We start from the raw sequence: 16,484 nt of genomic DNA, 5'->3' as shown, positions 1-16,484 counted from the left end.
ACTTCAGCTTTTAACAGATGTATGGTGCCTCATTTTTTCATTGTATCATTTTATCTATCTATTTATCTATTATCTATCTATACCTCCATCCATCTATCTATCCACATGTATATAATGCCAATAAATGCATCCACACAGTAACTATTCCACATACAGTTACACAGAGGCTGATTGCTGCCCACTCTGACATTTTACTTTTTCCTCTAATGCAACTTGGAAAAACTTTGCTTAATTAACGTAAGCAGGAATCACCAATATTTCATTATTTTCAGGAAGTTATGAGAGGCTGATAGAAAGTAAATACTTCCTTAAAATTCCAACAACAATACACTCTGTAAATATTAACGTTTTCATGTTACATTACATAAAATACATCAATAGAATGCACAGAAATTGGTATAAAACGCCTTCATCCCTGGAATTTACTATAGCACCTACCTGTGAGAAGGAGAGAAGTTTTGATATGAAGAATTGTCTGCTCACTGTCTGCCTGCTTCTTCCACCTTCCGCTTCTTACTCACTGCTCCAGTGATGTCACATTATAGGAAGCTGCAGAGTGACTCCAAGCTAGACCAACCGGCTCTGCATTCGTCTGCAAACGGTCATAATAAATTATAAAATTTTATTGTTGTGGAAAAGGAAATAACACATTAGTCTATTCAGAAAACTTAGTACCTATGCAGCACTTGTATGGAATCCACCACCAAAATCTGGAAGCGTAATCAGCCAGTGACCTTCACTAACTGTTATCAGATTTTATCCTAAGGCAAGTGTTGAATTTTATCATTTAAATTTTGACCCAGTCCAAAAAAAAAGACAATGAACTCTTTATACACTTAAGAAATGCAAAAATTGGGGTTTTATTAGGAATAACACAGAAATATTGATAACAAATACTAAAAGTCTAGAAATAACCAGGTTTGGGTGGGGAGAGCTTATTCTGGACTCTGAATCATAGTTTTGCAAAAATGTGACCAGACCGGCTTATGATAATGACGCATCATGTCCGAACAGGTTTGAAAATCATAATTTTCTCTTACAGCCAAACAAAATAGATGCACAGAAGAGCACATATGTCGGGGTGTACAGAGAAATCATGTTGTCCCATAGCAAAAGTTTTAATTGGGCTCCCACACTCCCCCCCCCCCCAAATAAAAAAAAAATATATATTCGGCAGGGTCACAGAAAAGCATATATCACAACTTTTCAGCCTTTACAACATACTTTCTTCTTTTACCGAAGCGCTGGATTCCCCTTTTATTGTACCCATAAAGTATGATGCCACAAAAAATGCCCTACAAACACTGCATGATACCCCCATAGTGAATTCCTTCACAGTACCCTCCATATGCACAGTATGATGACCCTACTCTACCCCACCTCAATTCTCCCAGCAAAGTATGGTAACCCCAACACACTAAGATCCCCCAACTGTGACCCCCGCACCACGATCCCTGCAGTATAATGGCCCTCATACCTCCCCTACGGCATAATGGCCTGCACTAGCCCTCTAAACAGTATAATGGCCCCCACATAGCCCTCCACACAGTACGATGGAATACACACAAACGTTAACACTGTATAATTGCTTGCATACAGTATAATGGCCTACACATAGCCCTCCAAATATTTTAATGGTTTTCACATAGCCCTCCAAATATTATACTGGCACCCCCATAGCCCTCCATATAGTGTGACAGTTCCCACATTGCCTTCTATATAGTATAATGAACTCTCCATAGTCCTCCTTATAGTATAATGCACTTGCCATAGTCCTCTGTTGTAAATTCCGCTCTTGGGCTCCCTCCGATGGTTGTAAGTGGCATTTTTGCGAGTTCTGCTCTTGGGCTCCCTCCGGTGGTTTTAAGTGGTACTGCTGCTCCTTGGATTTAGTAGTCAGCAGCTGCTTCCACTGATTTTCTTTCTGGCTCGACTATTTAGCCTGGTTCTATCCTTCAGCCTGTGTCAGTAGTCAATGGTTCCTGGTTGGATTCACATCTCTGCTTGGATTTCCCTGATATTCTGACCAGTTCAGCAAAGATAAGTCCTTGCTTTGTTCTTTTGCAGTCCACTTGTTGTGGACTTAATCTTTCTGCACTTTCTATGTTTTTTTCTAGTCCAGCTTGTCAGTATGGATTTATTCAGTTAAGCTGGAAGCTCTGGGAAGCAGATTTACCCTCCACACCTTTAGTCAGGTGTGGAGATTTTTGTAAACTCTGTGGTGGATTTTTCTAGTTTTTAATACTGACCGCACAGTATTCTTTCCTGTTCTATTTATCTAGTTAGACTGGCCTCCTTTGCTACATCCTGGTTTCATTCTGCGTATGTCATTTTCCTCTCCACTCACAGTCAATATTTGTGGGGGGCTGTCCTATCCTTTGGGGATTTTCTCTGAGACAAGATAGCTTTCCTGTTTCTATCTTTAGGGGTAGTTAGTCCTCCGGCTGTGACGAGGTGTCTAGGGAGTGACAGGAACATCCCACAGCTACTTCTAGTGTTGTGTTAAGCTCAGGAACTGCGGTCAGTACAGGTACCACCTCCTCCAGAGCACATCCCATGTTGCTCCTAAACCACCAGCTCATAACAGTACTACTGGCCAAAAATGAATTAAATGCATCTCAAAAGAAGGAAAAGGAAGTTCTGAGCCATTTTTTTTTTCTGCAGTCTGTTTTGTCTTTTTTTTCCTCTTAATCTCTGGGTGGTTCAGGATGTTGGCGCTGGCATGGATGTTCAGGGTTTGATTCTAGGTTTTGGCGGGCCTTTTGTGCTAGGATGGGCATTGATTTGTCTTTTTCTTCGGCATTTCATCCTCAGACAAATGGCCAACCTGAGCGAACTAATCAGACCTTGGAAACCTATTTGAGATGCTTTGTGTCTGCTGACCAGGATGATTGGGTGGCTTTCTTGCCGTTGGCCGAGTTTGCCCTTAATAATCGGGCTAGTTCGGCTACTTTGGTTTCGCCTTTCTTTTGTAATTTCATCCTCGTTTTTCTTCGGGGCAAGTTGAGCCGTCTGATTGTCCTGGTGTGGATTCTGTAATGGACAGGTTACAGCAGATTTGGACTCATGTGGTAGACAATTTGACGTTGTCTCAGGAAAAGGCTTAACGTTTTGCTAACCGCCGTCGGTGTGTTGGTCCCCGGCTTCGGGTGGGGGATTTAGTCTGGTTGTCTTCCCGTCATGTTCCTATGAAGGTTTCTTCCCCTAAGTTCAAGCCTCAGTTTATTGGTCCTTATAAAATTTCTGAGATTATCAATCCGGTATCTTTTCGTTTGGCCCTTCCAGCCTCTTTTCCCATCCATAATGTTTTCCATAGATCTTTGTTGCGGAGATATGTGGTGCCCGTTGTTCCCTCTGTTGATCCTCCTGCCCCGGTGTTGGTTGATGGGGAGTTGGAATATGTGGTGGAGAAAATTTTGGATTCTCGTTTTTCGAGGCGGAGGCTTCAGTATCTTGTCAAGTGGAAGGGTTATGGCCAGGAGGATAATTCTTGGGCTGTTGCCTTCGATGTCCATGCCGCCGATTTGGTTCGTGCTTTTCACTTGGCTCGTCCTGATCGGCCTGGGGGCTCTGGTGAGGGTTCGGTGACCCCTCCTCAAGGGGGGGTACTGTTGTGAATTCCGCTCTTGGGCTCCCTCCGGTGGTTGTAAGTGGCATTTTTGCGTGTTCTGCTCTTGGGCTCCCTCCGGTGGTTTTAAGTGGTACTGCTGCTCCTTGGATTTAGTAGTCAGCAGCTGCTTCCACTGATTTTCTTTCTGGCTCGACTATTTAGCCTGGTTCTATCCTTCAGCCTGTGCCAGTAGTCAATGGTTCCTGGTTGGATTCACATCTCTGCTTGGATTTCCCTGATATTCTGACCAGTTCAGCAAAGATAAGTCCTTGCTTTGTTCTTTTGCAGTCCACTTGTTGTGGACTTAATCTTTCTGCACTTTCTATGTTTTTTTCTAGTCCAGCTTGTCAGTATGGATTTATTCAGTTAAGCTGGAAGCTCTGGGAAGCAGATTTACCCTCCACACCTTTAGTCAGGTGTGGAGATTTTTGTAAACTCTGTAGTGGATTTTTCTAGTTTTTAATACTGACCGCACAGTATTCTTTCCTGTTCTATTTATCTAGTTAGACTGGCCTCCTTTGCTACATCCTGGTTTCATTCTGCGTATGTCATTTCCCTCTCCACTCACAGTCAATATTTGTGGGGGGCTGTCCTATCCTTTGGGGATTTTCTCTGAGGCAAGATAGCTTTCCTGTTTCTATCTTTAGGGGTATTTAGTCCTCCGGCTGTGACGAGGTGTCTAGGGAGTGACAGGAACATCCCACAGCTACTTCTAGTGTTGTGTTAAGCTCAGGAACTGCGGTCAGTACAGGTACCACCTCCTCCAGAGCACGTCCCATGTTGCTCCTAAACCACCAGCTCATAACAGTCCTCCATATAGCATAATGCACTCCTCATAGTCCTCCATATAGTGCAATACACTCCCCATAGTATTCCATATAGAATAATGCACTTTCCATAGTTCTCCATATAGTATAATGCACTACCCATAGTCCTCCATATAGTATAATGCACTTCCCATAGTCCTCCATATAGTATAATGAACTCTCCATAGTCCTCCTTATAGTATAATGCACTTGCCATAGTCCTCCATATAGTATAATGCACTCCCAGTGGTGCTTCATATATTAAAATGTATTCCCCATAGTCCTCAATATGGTATAATGCACTCCCTAAAGTCCTCCCTACAGTATAAGAGTATAAGAGTCCTCCATATAGCATAATACACCCCATAGCCATCCATATAATATAATGAACCCTAACAGTCCTCCATACAATATAACGTACCCACACAGACCTCCATATAGAATTCTAGCCACAGCAATGTATTCACTGATTTTAAATAAAATGCAATACTCACCTCTCCTCCTCGTTCCCCTGTTGCTCTGATACAATGCTTTCAGCTGTTTTGGCATTCCGGCATACAGGCCCCATAGCAGCCGCAATTCCTACCGCCATTGAGGGTATGCCACTGCACATATACAGGTATAAGCCCAAATAATTTGTGTTTCTTTAAAAAAAACACTCCCATCAAATTTGTAATCCTCTAAATAAAGTGCAATCATCATATTATACAGCACTTTGTACGTACAATTGCTCATTTTGCCTTTCTACCCATATAATTCTTCTCTTTTCCCTGCATTTTTCATCACCCTCTTCAACTGCTGATTCAAATGCTCTGCTCCTCCTCCTGCCAGGGACTTTGCAGTAATGTAGAATTGTAGTTCTAATGCAGGGAAATTAGCACAATTATCTGGGTAGAAAGGCAAAATGAGCAATTGTGAGTGAAAAATTAATATCCCATTCAGATGAAGACTTTATTCTCAGAGAGGAAAGACATTGCTAGGCCCTTGTATATGAGAAATGCCTTATCGTGGCTACAAGGTACACATAAATTGGCCAATTTATGCACTAAACTTTCTCAATTTTTCATATTTCTAGTGCAGTAATGCAATTCACCTTTCATGTTTCATGTTTGCAGGTTTTGCGCTACAGTGTGCGGCCTTATTTATTTGAGTGAGGGATCAGTGACCTGTCAGAAGTGTAAAGCTGCAGTAGCTTCGTACGCAGTGAAGAAGCAGTGACCCATAAATTCAAACACAAAATTCTCTTTTAATGTGTTTCTTCACAGCATTAAAGTCCACTTCACATAATTGCTTATAACTTTAGTGGATAATATCAGTGATCAGTTTACACCAGTTCAAAGCAATACATCACATGACTTTAGATTTGCGGTCACTAAACAGGCCAGGCTTCCCTTGTCCAGTTTCCCTGGGTGACCGCACGCCATCTCACAGTCTCTATACATCTCCATACACACAGCCTCATATGTTGCAGACACTACACACGCCAGCCCTCCTCTGACTAGTTCTCGTGGGTGTCCTGCATCGCTGTATCACAGTCTCTTTACAGACTCTTTACTCACACAGTCTTACACAGTTCAGGATATCCTCCGGATAGCAGCCAGGCACTATATCCACCTGTTTACAATCATTACACATGCTAGTCCTCTTTCGGGCACAGGACATCCACCTCCGGGCACAGGACTGTCCACATCCGACTCCTTCGGGCACAGGACATCCACCTCCGGGCACAGGATTGTCCACATCCGAGACCAGTACCATGGACGACTTGCATCTCTATGTACACTGCGGGTGCCAGGCTATTCAGCAGCCCTGGGTGCTGGCTCTGCTGGCCTCCATGCACTTTGCAGACCAGCACACACCAGACTGACACTGACGTGCACCTCGCACACCTGGCCTGACCTGGCCAGACACCTGACACACCCATACCCCTTACTGCAGGGTTTTTAAACACACACAAACCTGTGGCCTTCAGCCACATGGAAAACCCGGACCGGAAATCCGTGACTCTCATGCACACCTATGGACTTCATCCGTCTGCATGCACATTCTGGGGAGAACAAACAGCGCCCCCTAGCTATATCAGAGGCCACAGCCTCACAGAAACCTTACTGGTGAATACCTAATCAGAGCACCATTTGAAGCCCCCCACAGGGCGCACCGGAGCACGAGCATATCATTAACTCAAAACTAAAAATAAAGATTAAACAACAACCACAAGATGGATATCATCACCAGGTATCATTGTAATCAGTATAACGGCGCCAACTTGACACTGTCTGTAGGTTACTGAGCACAATCCTGCTGACAGGTTCCCTTTAAAGGCTTCACTTCACAAGGCAGGATGTCCTCTTCTCCATGTAATCCTGTTTACTAGATGTATATTATTACTTAGATAAAGGAAATGCTTGGGCTTCTTCATTGTGTCAGACATGAAATAATACAAGCAGGAAAACAAGATTTCTTAATTAAAGAACAAGATGAAAATGACGCAAATAAACAAGAAAGGAGTAATTAATGACTCATCACATTAACTAATGTAATGTAGGTGATGGTATGTTATTCAGCAGAGTCATAGTAGTGGTGTTCTATGATACATCAGCCTGTGGAAAATATATATGCAAAACTTATTATTACAGTGGACAACACAGAGAACAGAAGCGGTTAAAACAAATTCTGCGTGTTGAAGCCAGCAATGCATAAAGTAAACACTAGGGGGCGCTTTCTATGTGCGCCAGTAATGACGGCACACTGACCTGAGGAATCATATTGCCACACTGCACAATGAACACTGCAAAAACGACATCCAGAAAACAATTGTGCAATTTTTTTCACCATTTAGTTCCACTAAGAAATATTTTCCCGTTTTAGTACAATGTATGGTAAAGTGAATGTTCTCATGTAAAACTTTAACGCGTCCCACAAAAACAAAACAAATCCTCATACTGCTATGTAGCCCTCAAAATTAAAGTTTGAGCTTGGATCAAAGGAGAGGAAATAACAAAAGCAAAAAATTAAAAAATTGCCAGATCATAAAAGGGTTAAGTCAGTTTTTCTGTTCCTAAGGACCCAGGGTTCATTTAGCCATCGGTTATTCTCATATGTGTTCTGTGTTTTTTGAGGGTAGAACAAGTACTAGATGAATAAATAGATAAAAGCTGATAACACATGCTCAGCTGTATAACGGTCTTGTGTTCTTCCGCCCAATCGTGCGTTTCGCTCTTCTTCTTCAGGAGAAACATTTTTCTATCTGGCGTCTGATGGAGGAGTCTGGGTTTGGTGACTCCAGGAGAACTTTACCCACCTGACTGCATTGTGCCCCCTGTACAGATTGGTGGAGTAAGGATGATGCTATGGATGGGCTCGTTCTTCAGGGGTCGGCCTAGACCTATTGGCTCCAGTGAAGGGAAATGTTTCAACACAGGGCATTTTGGACATTTGCTGACAACTTTGGGTGAACTCTTTTGCGAAGGCCCTTTTCTGTTCCCCATGACCGAGCCCTGTGCCCAGTGCACAAAGTCCATAGTTGGAGGAGTCTGATGTGGAACAGTGTTTCCCAAACCCTGTCCTTGTAAGAGTGCATCAAGGACAAACATGTTCTGTCTCTTCTCTGTAAAACCGTGTATTGCAAATGTAGTTCATGTGCATAAAATGTGAATGCTGTAATATCAATAATTTTATAGAATGTTTTATATACTGCTGTTATGGATGCAGGGCTGCCACCAGGAATTTCAGGGCCCCATACTGGCAACATTTTTGGAACCCCTTGAGACTCTGCCCAGGTTCCACCCAAATTCCACCCCCACTCCTCGAACCTTCCACAGTCTCACCACCCACTCTTGGAAAAACTCCACTTCTGCACTACGTCCTCACCAATCTCACATTAAGGGCTCATTTCCACATGCGAGTCACACGTCCATATCTCGCATGTGGAAACCAAGCTCTGGCGCCGGCACTTTGGAGCGGAGCTGTGAAGCTCCATGTGTTCCTATGCGGCCGCACGCTCCGCTCTGGAGTGCCGGCTCCACAGCTTGGTTTCCACATGCGAGATACGGACGTGTGCCTCGCATGTGGAAATGAGCCCTAACAGTTCCCATCACCATATCACATACATAGCCATCAGCTTTTGTTTTGGCCAAAATAAATTTTAAGCTGTCACCACGACAAGGTAGACTCTTTTGGCAGGGCCCTACTCTAACCTACTACACATTTCTTAAAATGCCAAATACTCTTTTTAGGTATATATATATATATATATATATATATATATATATATATATATATATTTTAAGGGAATTAGTCACATGCATAAAAATGAACAATAATACCACATGCAAGAGACAAATACCATCACATCATGTGTCATGGTTCCCAATGGCAGGGACTCAGGCAAAAACGGACTAGCTCTAGGAAGATGGAATCTCAGATGACCGCGACGCTGAACCTAACACGCAACTAATAGTAGCCAGGGGGCGTGCCTACGATTATCCCTAGACACCTCGCACCAGCCGGAGATCTAGCTACCCCTAGTAGAGGAATACACAGACCTGGCTTGCCTCCAGGGAAACCCCAAAAGTGATAGTAGCCCCCCACATATAATAACGGTTAGGTAAGAGGAAAACACGTACGCAGTATGAATATAGATTCAGCAAAGAGAGGCCCTCTGACTAGATAGCAGAAAATACAAAAGAGGACTGCGCGGTCACCTCAAAACCCTAAACAGCCATCCTGAAATTACTTTAACTCCGTTATCAACTCATGACACCGGAGTAGTAATTTCAGATCACTAGAGCTTCCAGCAGCAAGAGAAATATAAATGCATGCTGGACAAACAAACACAAAAAATGCCAAAGATCCAACTTAGCTGAATTGCAGACTTGGAGCAGGTAGCAAGCAACAGAGGTGCTCTGGTAACATTGATTGCCGGCACTAGAATGACTGAGAAGCCAGACTAAATAGGAAACTCCCAGTTTCCTGATGGGAACAGGTGCACTGAAAACACAAGACAAAAGTCAGCCAGTACCACCAGTAACCACCAGAGGGAGCCCAAAAACAGAATTCACAACAGTACCCCCCCTTAAGGAGGGGGCACCGAACCCTCATGAGAACCACCAGGGCGATCTGGATGCGCCCTATGAAAGGCGCGAACCAAATCAGAGGCATGAACATCAGAGGCAGTCACCCAAGAATTATCCTCCTGACCGTATCCCTTCCATTTAACCAAATATTGAAGTCTCCGTCTGGAAACGCGAGAGTCCAAAATCTTCTCCACAACATACTCCAATTCACCCTCCACCAGCACAGGAGCAGGAGGCTCAACAGAAGGAACAACCGGTACCTCGTACCTCCGCAACAACGACCGATGGAAGACATTATGAATGGTGAAAGATGCTGGTAGGTCCAAACGAAAAGATACAGGATTAAGAATCTCCAAAATCTTATAAGGACCTATGAACCGAGGTTTAAACTTAGGAGAAGAGACCTTCATAGGGACAAAAGGAGAACATAACCACACCAAGTCCCCAACACGGAGATGATGACCCACACGACGATGACGATTAGCAAACTGCTGAGTCTTCTCCTGAGACAACTTCAAATTGTCCACCACATGACTCCAAATCCGGTGCAGTCTATCCACCACCGTGTCCACTCCAGGGCAATCCGAAGATTCCACCTGGCCAGATGAAAAACGAGGGTGAAACCCTGAATTGCAAAAGAAAGGAGAAACCAGAGTGGCAGAACTGGCCCGATTATTGAGGGCAAACTCTGCCAACGGCAAAAAGGCGACCCAATCATCCTGATCAGCAGACACAAAACACCTCAAATAAGTCTCCAAGGTCTGATTAGTTCGCTCCGTCTGGCCATTAGTCTGAGGATGGAATGCAGACGAAAAAGACAAATCAATGCCCATCCTGGCACAGAACACTCGCCAGAACCTAGACACAAATTGAGATCCCCTGTCAGAAACGATGTTTTCCGGGATACCATGTAAACGAACCACATTCTGAAAAAATAAAGGAACCAACTCCGATGAAGAAGGCAATTTGGGCAAGGGTACCAAATGAACCATCTTAGAAAAACGGTCACACACCACCCAAATGACGGACATTTTCTGAGAAACCGGGAGGTCTGAGATAAAGTCCATAGAGATGTGCGTCCACGGCCTCTTTGGAATAGGCAAGGACAACAACAATCCACTAGCCCGAGAACAGCAAGGCTTGGCCCGAGCACAAACATCACAAGACTGTACAAAGGTACGCACATCCCGAGACAGGGAAGGCCACCAGAAGGACCTGGCCACCAAATCTCTGGTACCAAAAATTCCAGGGTGACCTGCCAACACAGAAGAATGAACCTCCGAGATGACTCTACTGGTCCACTCATCTGGAACAAACAGTCTCCCAGGCGGACAACGATCAGGCCTATCAGTCTGAAACTCCTGCAAAGCACGTCGCAAGTCTGGGGAGACAGCAGACAAAATCACCCCATCCTTAAGGATACCCGTAGGCTCAGAATCACCAGAGGAGTCAGGCTCAAAACTCCTAGAAAGGGCATCTGCCTTCACATTTTTTGAACCCGGCAAGTATGAAACCACAAAATTAAACCGGGAGAAAAACAACGACCAGCGCGCCTGTCTAGGATTCAGACGCCTGGCAAACTCAAGGTAAATCAGATTCTTGTGATCAGTCAAGACCACCACCTGATGTCTAGCACCCTCAAGCCAATGACGCCACTCCTCAAATGCCCACTTCATAGCCAAGAGCTCCCGATTACCGACATCATAATTTCGCTCGGCGGGCGAAAACTTTCGAGAGAAGAATGCACATGGTCTCATCACTGAGCAATCGGGACTTCTCTGCGACAAAACCGCCCCCGCTCCAATCTCGGAAGCATCAACCTCGACCTGAAAAGGGAGCGAAACATCAGGCTGGCGCAACACAGGGGCGGAAGAAAAGCGGCGCTTAAGCTCCCGAAAGGCCTCCACAGCCGCAGAGGACCAATTGGCAACATCAGCACCCTTCTTAGTCAAATCAGTCAGAGGTTTAGCAACACTTGAAAACCCAGTTATAAATCGACGATAGAAATTAGCAAAGCCCAAGAACTTCTGAAGACTCTTCAGGGAAGTAGGCTGCGTCCAATCACAAATGGCCCGAACCTTGACAGGATCCATCTCAACAGAAGAAGGGGAAAAAATATACCCCAAAAAGGAGATCTTCTGAACCCCAAAGATACACTTTGAACCCTTTACAAACAAAGAATTGGACCGCAAAACCTGAAAAACCTTCCTAACCTGTTGAACATGCGACTCCCAGTCATCCGAAAAAATCAAAATATCGTCCAGATACACAATCATAAATTTATCCAGGTATTTACGGAAAATATCGTGCATAAAGGACTGAAAGACTGAAGGAGCATTAGAAAGGCCAAAAGGCATCACCAAATACTCAAAATGGCCCTCGGGCGTATTAAATGCAGTTTTCCACTCATCTCCCTGCTTAATCCGCACCAAATTATACGCACCCCGAAGATCAACCTTAGAGAACCACTTTGCCCCTTTAATACGAGCAAATAAATCAGTCAATAGTGGCAAAGGATACTGGTATTTGACTGTAATCTTATTCAACAGGCGATAATGCAGGGCCTCAGAGAGCCATCCTTTTTACCCACGAAAAAAAACCCTGCTCCTAAAGGGGATGAGGATGGACGAATATGTCCCTTTTCCAAGGACTCTTTAATATACTCTCGCATAGCAGCATGCTCAGGCACAGATAGATTGAACAAGCGACCCTTGGGAAACTTGCTGCCAGGGATCAAGTCTATAGCACAATCGCAATCCCTGTGAGGGGGGAGAGAACTAAGTTTGGGCTCCTCAAAAACATCAGAGAAATCAGACAAAAATGCTGGAATTTCAGAAGGAGTAGATGAAGCAATAGAAATCAAAGATGCTTCCCCATGAGCCCCCCGACATCCCCAGCTTAATACAGGCATAGTTTTCCAGTCAAGGCCTGGATTATGAGTTTGCAACCATGGCAGTCCAAGCACTAAGACATCATGCAAGTTATGTAGCACAAGGAAACGAATCACCTCCTGATGATCAGGAGTCATACACATAGTCACTTGTGTCCAGAATTGTGGCTTATTCCTAGCCAAAGGGGTGGAATCGATACCCTTCAGAGGGATAGGAACTTCCAATGGCTCTAGGCTAAACCCACATTGTCTGGCAAAGGACCAATCCATAAGACTCAAGGAAGCGCCAGAATCCACATAGGCATCCACAGTAATAGATGATAATGAACAGATCAAGGTTACAGACAAAATAAACTTAGACTGTAAGGTGCCAATTGCAAAAGACTTATCAGCCTTTTTTGTGCGTTTAGAGCATGCTGATATAACATGAGCAGAATCACCGCAGTAGAAGCACAATCCATTTTTACGCCTATAATTCTGCCATTCACTTCTGGACAGAATTCTATCACATTGCATAATCTCCGTTGCCTGCTCAGAAGACACCGCCAAATGGTGCACTGGTCTGCGCTCCCGTAAACGCCGATCAATCTGAATAGCCATAGTCATGGACTCATTCAGACCTGTGGGCGTAGGAAACCCCACCATGACATCTTTAACGGCGTCAGAGAGACCTTCTCTGAAATTAGCCGCCAGGGCACACTCATTCCACTGAGTAAGCACTGACCACTTTCGAAATTTTTGACAATATATTTCAGCTTCATCATGCCCTTGAGAGAGGGCTATCAAGGCCTTTTCAGCCTGAATCTCCAAATTAGGTTCCTCATAGAGCAACCCCAGTGCCAGAAAAAACGCATCCACATTGAGCAACGCAGGATCCCCTGGTGCCAATGCAAATGCCCAATTCTGGGGGTCACCCCGCAACAAGGAAATAACAATTTTAACCTGCTGAGCGGGGTCTCCAGCGGAGCGAGATCTCAGAGAAAGATACAATTTACAATTGTGCTTAAAATTCAAAAAGCGAGATCTATCTCCAGAAAAGAACTCAGGTATAGGGATCTTGGGTTCAGATATAGGAGCATGTATAACATAGTCTTGGATATTTTGCACCCTAGAAGCAAGTGTATTCAGGTCCGAAGCCAAACCCTGGATATCCATCTTTCAGCAGCTGAGATCTGAGCCATTCAGGGGTTAAGAGGAGAGAAAAAAACAAACAAACAGCAACTTGCAATTATGGCTAAGCAGAGTTTCAGAGCAAAAAAAAAAAACAGTGTCAGAAACTTCTTTTCTTTTCTCTCTTTCTTCAGCCAATACATTTAGGCCGGCAGTACTGTCATGATTCCCAATGGCAAGGGAACAGGGAAAAAACGGACTAGCTCTAGGAAGATGGTAGCTGAGGTAACCGCGATGCTGAACCTACCACGCAACTAATAGTAGCCAGGGGGTGTTCCTACGTTGGTTCTAGACACCTCGCGCCAGCCGGAGATCTAACTACCCCTATCAGAGGAATACACAGACCTGGCTTGCCTCCAGAGAAACCCCAAAAGTCATAGTAGCCCCCCACATATAATGACGGTTAGGTAAGAGGAAAACACAAACGCAGTATGAATATAGATTCAGCACAGTGAGGCCCTCTAACTAGATAGCAGAAAAATACAAAAGAGGACTTCACGGTTACCTAAAAACCCTAAGTAGCCATCCTGAAATTACCTTAGCTCCGTTATCAACTCATGACACCGGAGTGGCAATTTCAGCTCACTAGAGCTTCCAGCAGCACAAGAAACATAAATGCATGCTGGACAAAAAACAAAAGTTCAAATGCCAAAGATTCAACTTAGCTGAATTGCAGACTTGGAGCAGGTAGCAAGCAACAGGGGAGCTCTGGTAACATTGACTGCCGGCACTAGAATAACTGAGAAGCCAGCCTAAGTAGGAAACTCCCAATTGCCTGATGAAAACAGGTGCACTAGGAACCCAAGCCACAAGTCAGTCAGTACCACAAGTGGCCACCAGAGGGAGCCCAAAAACAGAATTCACAACTGTCACGGTCACGTGACACCTCACGGGGCTGGCTATGGAGCGCCCTACGGACCACAGTGTAAAATGTAAAAAAAACAAACAGTACATATGCAGCGCCCCAGAGTCCTGGTCGTTGCAGTACTGTGGCTCCGCCACTAAGGGGAGCTATGGTACGTCTGATGGCACTGAAGGAGTTCATCTGATCAGGTATCACAGACACCAATACATTTCACTGCCGGGCCTCCAGGGGGAGCTAAGGGTTCTATTTACTAGGCCACTCTCCACACACTGGTAAAACTGGGGGTCAGGCAGGAAGTTAGACAGAAAGCTGACTGGGTTGGAGCCAGGCAACACCTTGTGGCAGAGGGTGTTGCAGGAGAAGATTCAGTAGGGTCCCTGTCAGGGGTGGGATCCTGACAGAGGCTTGGCAACTTGAGCGAACGTAACGGGACCGTGCCTGCTCAGTATAGCGGCGGTGCCCAAGGAAGGATTAGAAGCGAGATAGATTGTGCTGACTGAGAAACGAGATCAAAGCAAGAAGGAGAATACCAGTAGGAGTCGTGCTGTAAGACCGAGGCAACATCCTACTGAGGCGCAAACAACCGGTGGCCGGAACGCCAAAGGAAGTATTTCTATATACAGCTTCAGGCAATACTTCGAACCTACGGCAGGACAGTCAGTCTCAGGCGGGCTGTCTCACCTAAATCACCTATGCAGTCTTGGGGGGCAACTTGTGGAGAGGGGCGACTCTAGGGTCCCGGAAGAGCTCCGAGCCTACCCGTCAAACGGGTGCCGTCCTAACCGTAACATTAGGGAGGGACGGAGGATTAGCAGAACATCATCTAATCGTGTTGTGAGGGAACTTAAGAAACAGACACAACAGTTGTGGGGACTTTCCGTAAGCACAGCAGGGAAGGACCGCAACACATAGTGCTAGAAGGAAGGCACAGATTTCCACCTGTAAAGAGAACTCTGGAGGTGCCATTGGACCGGCCGGACTTGTGCAGCCTGGTTATCCGGATTCTGGACTGAGGACCCAGAGATCTTCAGTAAAGAGGTAAAGAGACTGCAACCTGGTGTCCTCGTTAGTTATTGCATCGCACCACTACCACCATCCATCATATCTATCACTGTACGCCCCTCGGCAGGGTCACGGACCGGGCCTAGCCACCGTGACAACCCCAGAGCAGAGACTCAGAGGCCCGGTGCCGGGTGCCCCTCGGCCCTGCGGCAGTGGGGGCCCTACACATACTCACCTTCGCGTCCCCTGCCGTCCGCTTCCCGCACTGACTGAGCGCCGGCCGTAAAGTGAAAGTACAGCACAGCGGTGACGTCACCGCTCTGCTGTAGGGCCGGCACTCAGTCAGTGCAGGGAAGCGGACGCCGGGGGACGCGAAGGTGAGCATGTATTGTTTGGTTTTTTTACATTTTACACTGGTAACCAGGGTAAACATCGGGTTACTAAGCGCGGCCCTGCGCTTAGCAACCCGATGTTTACCCTGGTTACCCAGAGACTTCGGCATCGCTGGTCGCTGGAGAGCGGTCTGTGTGACAGCTCTCCAGCGACCAAACAGCGACGCTGCAGCGATCGGCATCGTTGTCTGTATCGCTGCAGCGTCGCTGAGTGTGAAGGTACCTTAAGAGGCTGCAGGAAGATGCATAAACCCATAGTTCTAGTAACAATGCCACCTCAGTCAGTTATAGATGCGAGTCAGCTGTGTATCCAACCCACTGCCGCCTTGTAGGACGCGCTCTCCGCTCCTGAGCCCGCTCCATGCACTCACAACCAACATCCGCTGTACATATACCGCTAAATAAAATCCTCATAGCGCTCGTAGTAACAGAAAACCCGGAGTTCTAGTAACAACACATCCTCATTCTCAGGAGGAAGCAATAACAACGTATAGGGAGGGCTGTAGGAAGGAGCCGGTGAGTTTACGTGTTACATCGTAACTGTGCAGACTACTAGAGGCTCAAAACCTACTTATTCAGAAATTCATGTTTTATGCCACTGTGGACATCAGTGAATTCTTACAGGTGTGTAATGTAGAGGATAAGTAACAGTATATGAACGTCCTGACATTGTG

At 45.5% G+C, this 16,484-nt stretch overlaps 1 protein-coding gene across 1 annotated transcript in view; it reads right to left on the bottom strand.

Annotated features, from left to right (window-relative positions):
• TMEM40 (transmembrane protein 40) overlaps positions 1 to 550 on the bottom strand; it is a 70,461-nt gene extending 69,911 nt beyond the window's left edge. The window contains exon 1 of the mRNA XM_077278235.1: positions 439 to 550. The gene's annotated coding sequence lies outside the window, so the exon portion shown is untranslated. The remainder of the gene's footprint in view (positions 1 to 438) is intronic.
• Between the last annotated feature and the right edge of the window lie 15,934 nt (positions 551 to 16,484).

Source organism: Ranitomeya variabilis, chromosome 8 (assembly GCF_051348905.1).
Source record: "Ranitomeya variabilis isolate aRanVar5 chromosome 8, aRanVar5.hap1, whole genome shotgun sequence".
In the NCBI taxonomy this organism is placed as follows: domain Eukaryota; kingdom Metazoa; phylum Chordata; class Amphibia; order Anura; family Dendrobatidae; genus Ranitomeya; species Ranitomeya variabilis.
The sequence above is the reverse complement of the archived record's forward strand: the minus strand, read 5'-3'. Positions and strand labels throughout refer to the sequence as shown.